The 7499-nt window shown below is 30.5% G+C and overlaps 1 non-coding gene across 1 annotated transcript; it reads right to left on the bottom strand.

The window, feature by feature from the left end:
- Window positions 1-1186: 1186 nt before the first annotated feature.
- Window positions 1187-1293, bottom strand: LOC118349797. Its single transcript, XR_004802711.1, has one exon. It is a non-coding gene; the product is annotated as a small nucleolar RNA R71 (small nucleolar RNA).
- Window positions 1294-7499: the final 6206 nt, after the last annotated feature.

Raw genomic sequence — 7499 nt, 5'->3', positions numbered from 1 at the left:
TTCAGCATAACTAAATATAGAGATCGAAAGACGTATATGCACGGCCAATGTAGTATTAAAATTGCTGGTCTTAATGCTTTCTTATTTCATTAATTTACATACTCTTGTGTAAAATGATGATCAAGAATTAATCCGACTAACTATCGAATGAGGCTTTTGGATGACTTTGAAGAATTCGCTGACAAACAAAGTGAATTAATTTCAATTAGTTAGATGAGAAAAGCATAATGAGAGATTAAGTGAAATCGGTTTCCTATAAGTTTTTTTTCTCATAGATTTGATCCTTAAACAACAGTTTTCCTTTCCTTTAAATATTTTCTTTGAATTGATTTCATTTCAAACTGCAATTACAAAAATCTTAGTGATTTTTCTAAATAAAGTTGAGGTTAGTATAATTAAGTATTTGTCAAAGTGAGATACCAATCCCTGAGGACGACATTCTTCTTATCACTTTACTATAAAACTACAATACTATGCACTTGTAGATTTGCACCAATCAAGTTTTTGGTGCCGTTGCCGGGGATTGATTTCATCTTATTTTTTTGTCAATATCGATACTAAGCAATCTTTGTTTTAATTTAGAATTTTATTATTATTATTATTATTATTATTATTATTATTATTATTATTATTATTATTATTATTATTATTATTATTATTATTATTATTTTATTTTATTTTACGTGTGTGTTTTTGACGTTGGATGCGCTGTGCTAGATATCTTGATATTATTCCTTTTGATTTGGAGATTGAAAAAACTCTTAGATCACGAAGAAAAAATAAAGTGCAAGCCATGGTTGGCGGACAACAAGATGCAAAACCACGCAACTTGAAAAATTATGTATGGCCAATTGTGCATGACAACTACTCGAGTATAAGACGCCAAACCATTAATGCCAATAATTTTGGGCTGAAACCAGCCTTAATCAGTAAGGTGCAACAAGCCCAATTCAGTAGATTGCCACTAGATGATCCCAATATTCATTTGGTGATGTTTTTGGAGATTTGTGATACTATAAAGACTAATGGTGTTACTAAAGACACCATTAGACTAAGATTGTTTCCCTTTTCTTTGATGGACAAGGCAAAAGGTTGGCTACAATCTCTACAACGGGGAAATATCACTAGTTGACAGGACATGGCTGAAAAGTTTCTTGCCAAATTCTTTCCACCTACAAAAACAACCCAACTCAAGAGTGAGATTGGTTAATTCAAGCAAAATGATTTCGAATCACTCTATGAGGCATGGGAAATGTATAAAGATTTGATTCAATGTTGCCCTCAACACGGATTGCCTGATTGGTTGCAAGTCCAGATGTTCTACAATGGGCTAAATGGGCAAACTCGGACCATAGTTGATGTTGCTGTTGGTGGAACTTTGATGTCAAAGACAACTAAAGGTGCTACCTCTCTTTTGGAAGAAATGGCCTCAAACAACTATCAATGGCCAACCAAAAGAATTATGGCTAAGAAAGTCGCTAGGATTCATGAATTGAAGTCGTTAGTAGCCCTTTCAGCTCAAGTTGCTTCTCTATCCCATCAAATTTCAGTTTTGACAACCCAAAGGATACCACAAAGTGCAAAATATGTTACAGTTGCAAATATGACAGTTCATAATAATGAAATGAGTCAAGAACAAGTTCAATACATCAATAATCGGAACTACAACTATCGCAGTAATCCTATGCCAAATTACTACCATCCAGGATTTCGAAATCATGAGAATTTGTCTTATAGAAATACAAAGAATGTGTTACAACCTCTTCAAGGATTTGATAGTCAACCAAACGAGAAGAAGATGTCATTTGAGGATATGCCATGGTTTCCTTTGTTGAGGAGACAAATGTAAGGTTTAAAAAGACTGATTCACAGTTGAACAACATTGAGACTCATTGTAGCAATATGGAAACCTCTATATAGAATCTTAAGTGCAAATTGGGCAACTAGCCACAACCATCAAGGCCCAACAAAGATGAACTTTTCCTAGGACCACAAAAGTTAATCCAGAAGAACAATGCAAGGCCATCACACTTAGAAGTGGAAGAAAAATTGAGAGGTCACCATCAAAGGAAACCAAGTCCACCCCTACAGCTGCAAACAATGGCCAAAGTAAGAATAACGTGAAAAAAGAGGAGATTGTTGACGATACATTAATAGAAACTGACAAGCCTCCAACAATTTCATTTCCTGACAATCCTCCTATTCTCCCAACTCTACTTTCTTATCATCAACGTTTTCAAAAACAAATATTGGATAAGCAATTTTCTAGGTTTTTGGATATTTTTAAGAAAATTCACATAAATATTCCTTTTGCAGATGGTTTGGAACAAATGTCAAATTATGACAAATTTCTTAAGGACATCATTTCCAAGAAGAGAAAGTTGGAGGAGTTCGAAACAGTAAAACTTTCTGAAGCATGCAATGCTATTCTTCAAAAGAAATTGCCTCAAAAATTAAAAGATCCGAGGAGTTTCACTTTGTCTTGCACTATTGAAAATTCATTTTTTGATAAAGTTTTATGTGATCTTGGTGCTAGCATTAATCTTATACCACTTTCTATTTGCAAGAAATTAGGACTTGGAGAGATGAAACAAACAATCATTTCTTTGCAACTAGCAGATCGATCCATCAAATATCCACGTGGAATCATAGAAGACGTATTGGTAAAGGTGGAAAGATTTATTTTTCTTGCTGATTTTGTGGTGTTAGATATGGAGGAAGACGAAGAAGTCTCATTGATTCTTGGCCGACCATTCTTGGCTACGTGAAAGGCTTTAATTGATGTTCAAAATGGTGAATTAACATTGAGAGTGAACAAGGAAGAGATTATGTTCAACATCTACCAAGCCATGAGATTTTCAGACGAGCCAAGCACTTGCTTTTGGGTAGATGTCATTAACCAATGTGTAGAAGAAGCCTTTCGAGAAGATGCACTAGCCGATCACCTAGAATGATCTATGCAGTAGGATACATCACTTAGCAATGAAGTGGGGAGGTCAGAGCTGATTGTAGAAAAGCTGAATTCTGCATTTTGGAAAAAGAGATGCAGCAAACTACAAAGAAGTTTAATTATGATTTGAAGGTAGTAGGGGAAAAATGACTTCTTCAATTGAATAAGATGGATGAGTTTTGGATGATGCTTATGAGAATGCGAAGATCTACAAAGAACAGACGAAGAAGTGGCATGAAAAGCATATTCTCAGGCGTGAGTTTGAACTAGGACAACAAGTTTTACTCTTCAATTCGCGACTCAGACTCTTCCCGGGCAAGTTAAAATCAAGATGGACAGGTCCTTATACAATTGACAAAGTTTCCTCTTTTGGAACAATAGATTTGAAGAACAAGACAACAAGTATATTCAAAGATTAAGAATTATTATGGAGAACAAGTGGAGAGGAACTATGCACTTATTCCTCTTAGTGACCCTAATGGATGAAGATCGAAAAGTCTGGCTGTAGACTTTAAAACAAGCGCTTGTGGGAGGCATTCCATAGAACTTTCTTTTATTCTTTTATTTTAATTTTGAATAATTTGGATTTTGATGCAAGTTTGTTTAGCAGGAATAAAGAGCTGGAAATTACAAACTACGACGAATCCACCACAAAACCAAGGAAGTTACTTTTATTTCTTCATTCTTTCTCACTTTTGAATTTCAATGAGGACTTTGTTTAGTTTAAATTTGGGGTTGTAAACTCCTAGTCATTTTATCTACTTGATTGGTATTTATTTTATTTTACTTGTGCTTCTAGATGTCTTGAGTTGTTGGGTTCTCTTACCAAGCACGTATTTGAGTACGATTGAATTCTCTATGACTCTTAAATTTGTGATTGAAGATAGGACTGAGAAAATTTTTCAAAAGTTTTTTTATGTCAAGCTGAGTTTTGTTGGTACTTTGATTTAAATCTTTGTCCTTGAGCATAATTGAGCACATAGTCATTTTTTTATTCCATTTTGCTTATGAATAGAAGGAGTTGAATTAACTGGGTTAGGGAAGTTCAATCTTGCATTGCTCTAGTATTCGTTGAAGAATCCTTGAGACGAAATCCTAGTGGATACCAAATATTAAAGAAATGATCTAGGCATATTTTTGTCATAACCAAAAAACTTTCCGAGCCATTCTAGTTATCATGCCAAAATTGCATGGTGTATCTCCCATAGTCAACCCCCTTGAGCCTTATTTTACATATGCTTTTATTCATTCTTTTAACTACATCAACCATTCTCATTCTAAGCTTGAAAAATCATAAATTTACCTTTTACAGTTTGAGAAAATACTTTAGTAGAAATCTACATTTCAAAAGAAGGTTAGTTCAAAGGAAATTATACTCTGTACGATCAAAGTTGTGTGTGAAAAAAAAAAGTGTACGAAAAAAAAAATAAAAAATAAAAAAAAGTTGAAGTGGTTGAAAATTTGAAAAAGCTACAAGAACTGAGGTGGTTGAACAAAAAATGTCGGAGGCTAAAAAAAGAAAAAAAAAAATTGCTAGGTTTATCTTTTACCTAGAGTGTGATTTATCCATCGTGGGAGGAAGCATAAAGTAGAGAAAATTCAATAAATAGAGTGCAAATCACTTTAGATTTTGGTTTTCCATATCTGTTTCTTTCTTAGCCCTCACCCTGTGGCCAATGGCAGAATCAAGAATTTGTTGTAGGGGGCCGAGCAAAGCTAAAACTATAATAAAATATTTTTTATTCTATTTAAGTCAAAATAATCTATAAAATCAAAATAATTTTGTAGAGGGAACCAAGATAATTTTTTAGAGATGGGGCCAACACAATATGATATTAATATAATCCTATTTAATCATAAAAAATGAATATATATATTATTTTTTTTCAAACTTTAGGGGGGCCGTGGCCCCCTGCCCCTTCATAGGGCCGCCGCTGCTCGTGGCCTATCATTTGAACCAGATTAAAGATTTTTTTATCTCTAATTTTGGTGTGACTACATTAGTAGAGAGGATTTCTAAAAATCAGACTTATGTGGTTAAGTTTTGAGAGAATTCTTCTAGTTTTATCCGAATTTGCAGGTGGTTTGGAGCTAAATTGACTATCACACACACACACCCAAGATCTTAACTTTATGTTGAAGTAACCTATTAACTTTTGCTTGACAAATTGCTAATTTTTTTATTGATTTTCCTGTTATCTTTGATATTACAGAGTAAGATACTAGTGATGAAATCTAATTTAAATCATGGCTTGGTGAGTGATAAACTTCTCTATGGAATTTAGTTGATAGTCTATAGTAGTCTGTTATTTTATTCTCTTTTCTTTTTGTTTGAGAACAAACAAAGTTGTAAGTTTGGAGGTGTTTGATGATTTGTATAATTTAGTATAACTTATCACTTCTTAAGTTTAAACTTTAATCTAATTTTATTTATTTTTGTTGATTTTAGACTTCACTGTTGTCATTTAAATTTTATTTCAGATTTGAAAAAAAAAAAGATCCAAATTTTAGAAGCCTATTGTCTAAAGACTCGTTTAAATGAAGATTTATCTGAATATAAGAGCCGGTCATCAGAGTTATTTGGAGATAAAGACCAAGTTGAATTTTTGGTGACGCTAAAGAAGGAAGCAGATTTTTTAGTAGAAAAGGCCAAATTTTCGAGAAATACAAATAGGAAAGAGAAGCAGATTTTCAAACGCCGATAACGGAAAAATTTTGAAATGGAGAGAGTAGACGACAGAAGTTATGATTTCACCTGCCCGCTTACATTTATATATATATATATATATTATATATATACTAGCAGTGTATTTACGTGCGATGCACGTTTGCCCTGTATTAGGTTATTCTAAAATATAAACATCTAGTATAGAATAAGAGAATTTAATGATTAGGTCTATGAAGATAATATAATTAATTGTTTAAGTAAACTATAATTGTTTAAAGTCTCTAATAATAGATTTAGACAGACTATATGTTTAAGCAAGTCAGGAAAGTGAATATTATATAATTTTTTTTTTGGTTACTGAAAGTAGAGTTTAAAACGACTAAATATTACATAATTGTTTCTTTTGCTACTGAAAGCTTATTTAATCGGAAAGTACATCTCTATTATTTACAAACTTTATTATTAATATTCATAAAATTTTTATTTCATTTTGTTCTTGAAGAAATACAAGTTTGTGCACAATATTATTTTTATTGAATGTGTACTCTATTTTATCAAATTATTTAATTAAATTTTGGATTTTTTAAAATTTCAATATTTTACTAATTGATTATGTATAATTATATGCGTAAAACTGTAAATATTGATGTAAGTATTTACATATAGAACTAAATTTGTCGGTAGGATTTTATGAGCAATTTTATAGCAATTTTTAAAATTTTTTTTTGAAATTGAATAAATTTATAAAATTAAATTTATTTTTAATTAAATTATATAATTATATTGATTGATTGAATTAATTTAATTTCATATTTTGCAATAAGAATAAATTCTGAAGTTTTTAATTCAAATATAAATAGTAAAAGGAAAACAAATTGTTTAGTAGTAAAATAATAGCAGAAGAGGTATGATTAGGAAATTATAATTTGAAAATATTTCAATTTTATAATAATTTTTATTCAACTGTTATGTTTCATTTTTTAAAATCTAATAATTATTTAATCGGAAAGTACATCTCTATTATTTACAAACTTTATTATTAAAATTCATAAAATTTTTATTTCGTTTTGTTCTTGAAGCATATTTTAAAATACAAGTTTATGCACAATATTAATTTTATTGAATGTATACTCTATTTTATCAAATTATTTAATTAAATTTTTTATTTTTAAAAATTTTAATATTTTACTAATTGATTATGTATAATTATATGGGTAAAACTGTAAATATTGATGTAAGTATTTACATATAGAACTAAATTTGTCGGTTGAATTTTATGAGCAATTTTATAACAATTTTTAAATTTTTTTTTTCTATAAACATGCATATATAATTAATAAGATATAACATTTAAATATGTTGGAATAACATTTAATTTGAAATTATAATTTAATACAGCTCAAAGTTCAAGCAGAATAAATATTGAATAAATGATATTAAATAATTGATTTAAAAGATTCTAAAATCAGAGAAGCAAAATAAATTATTTCAGTTATTAGTTCATAGTATGAAACTAAAAAGTTAAAAGATCCATACTTTTGATATTTTTATAAGCAGCTAGTTGTTCGGATATTTTGTTTCCACTTTCAACTTCACGGAGCTTAACCTATATAAAAAATTCAACAATATAAAATTCTAGTAAGAACAAAAGTAGAGTTGTAAAAAAAAAAAAATTTACTATTATTTAATATTTTCAGATGGAAAATTGTAGAATAATACAACATATAAATAGTTAATAGTTGATTTTATTGGGAAAACATTTTATTTCTAAACTTTCTCTCTCTCCTACGCGATTCCGGAGCTCGGCTCCTCTCCTCCAGCGCAGCCCGTTGCGGCCGAGCGCCGGCCATCATCACGGCCAACACCGGCGTGTCCCCTCAC

This window comes from Juglans regia, chromosome 10 (assembly GCF_001411555.2).
Source record: "Juglans regia cultivar Chandler chromosome 10, Walnut 2.0, whole genome shotgun sequence".
NCBI lineage: Eukaryota > Viridiplantae > Streptophyta > Magnoliopsida > Fagales > Juglandaceae > Juglans > Juglans regia.
The sequence above is the reverse complement of the archived record's forward strand: the minus strand, read 5'-3'. Positions and strand labels throughout refer to the sequence as shown.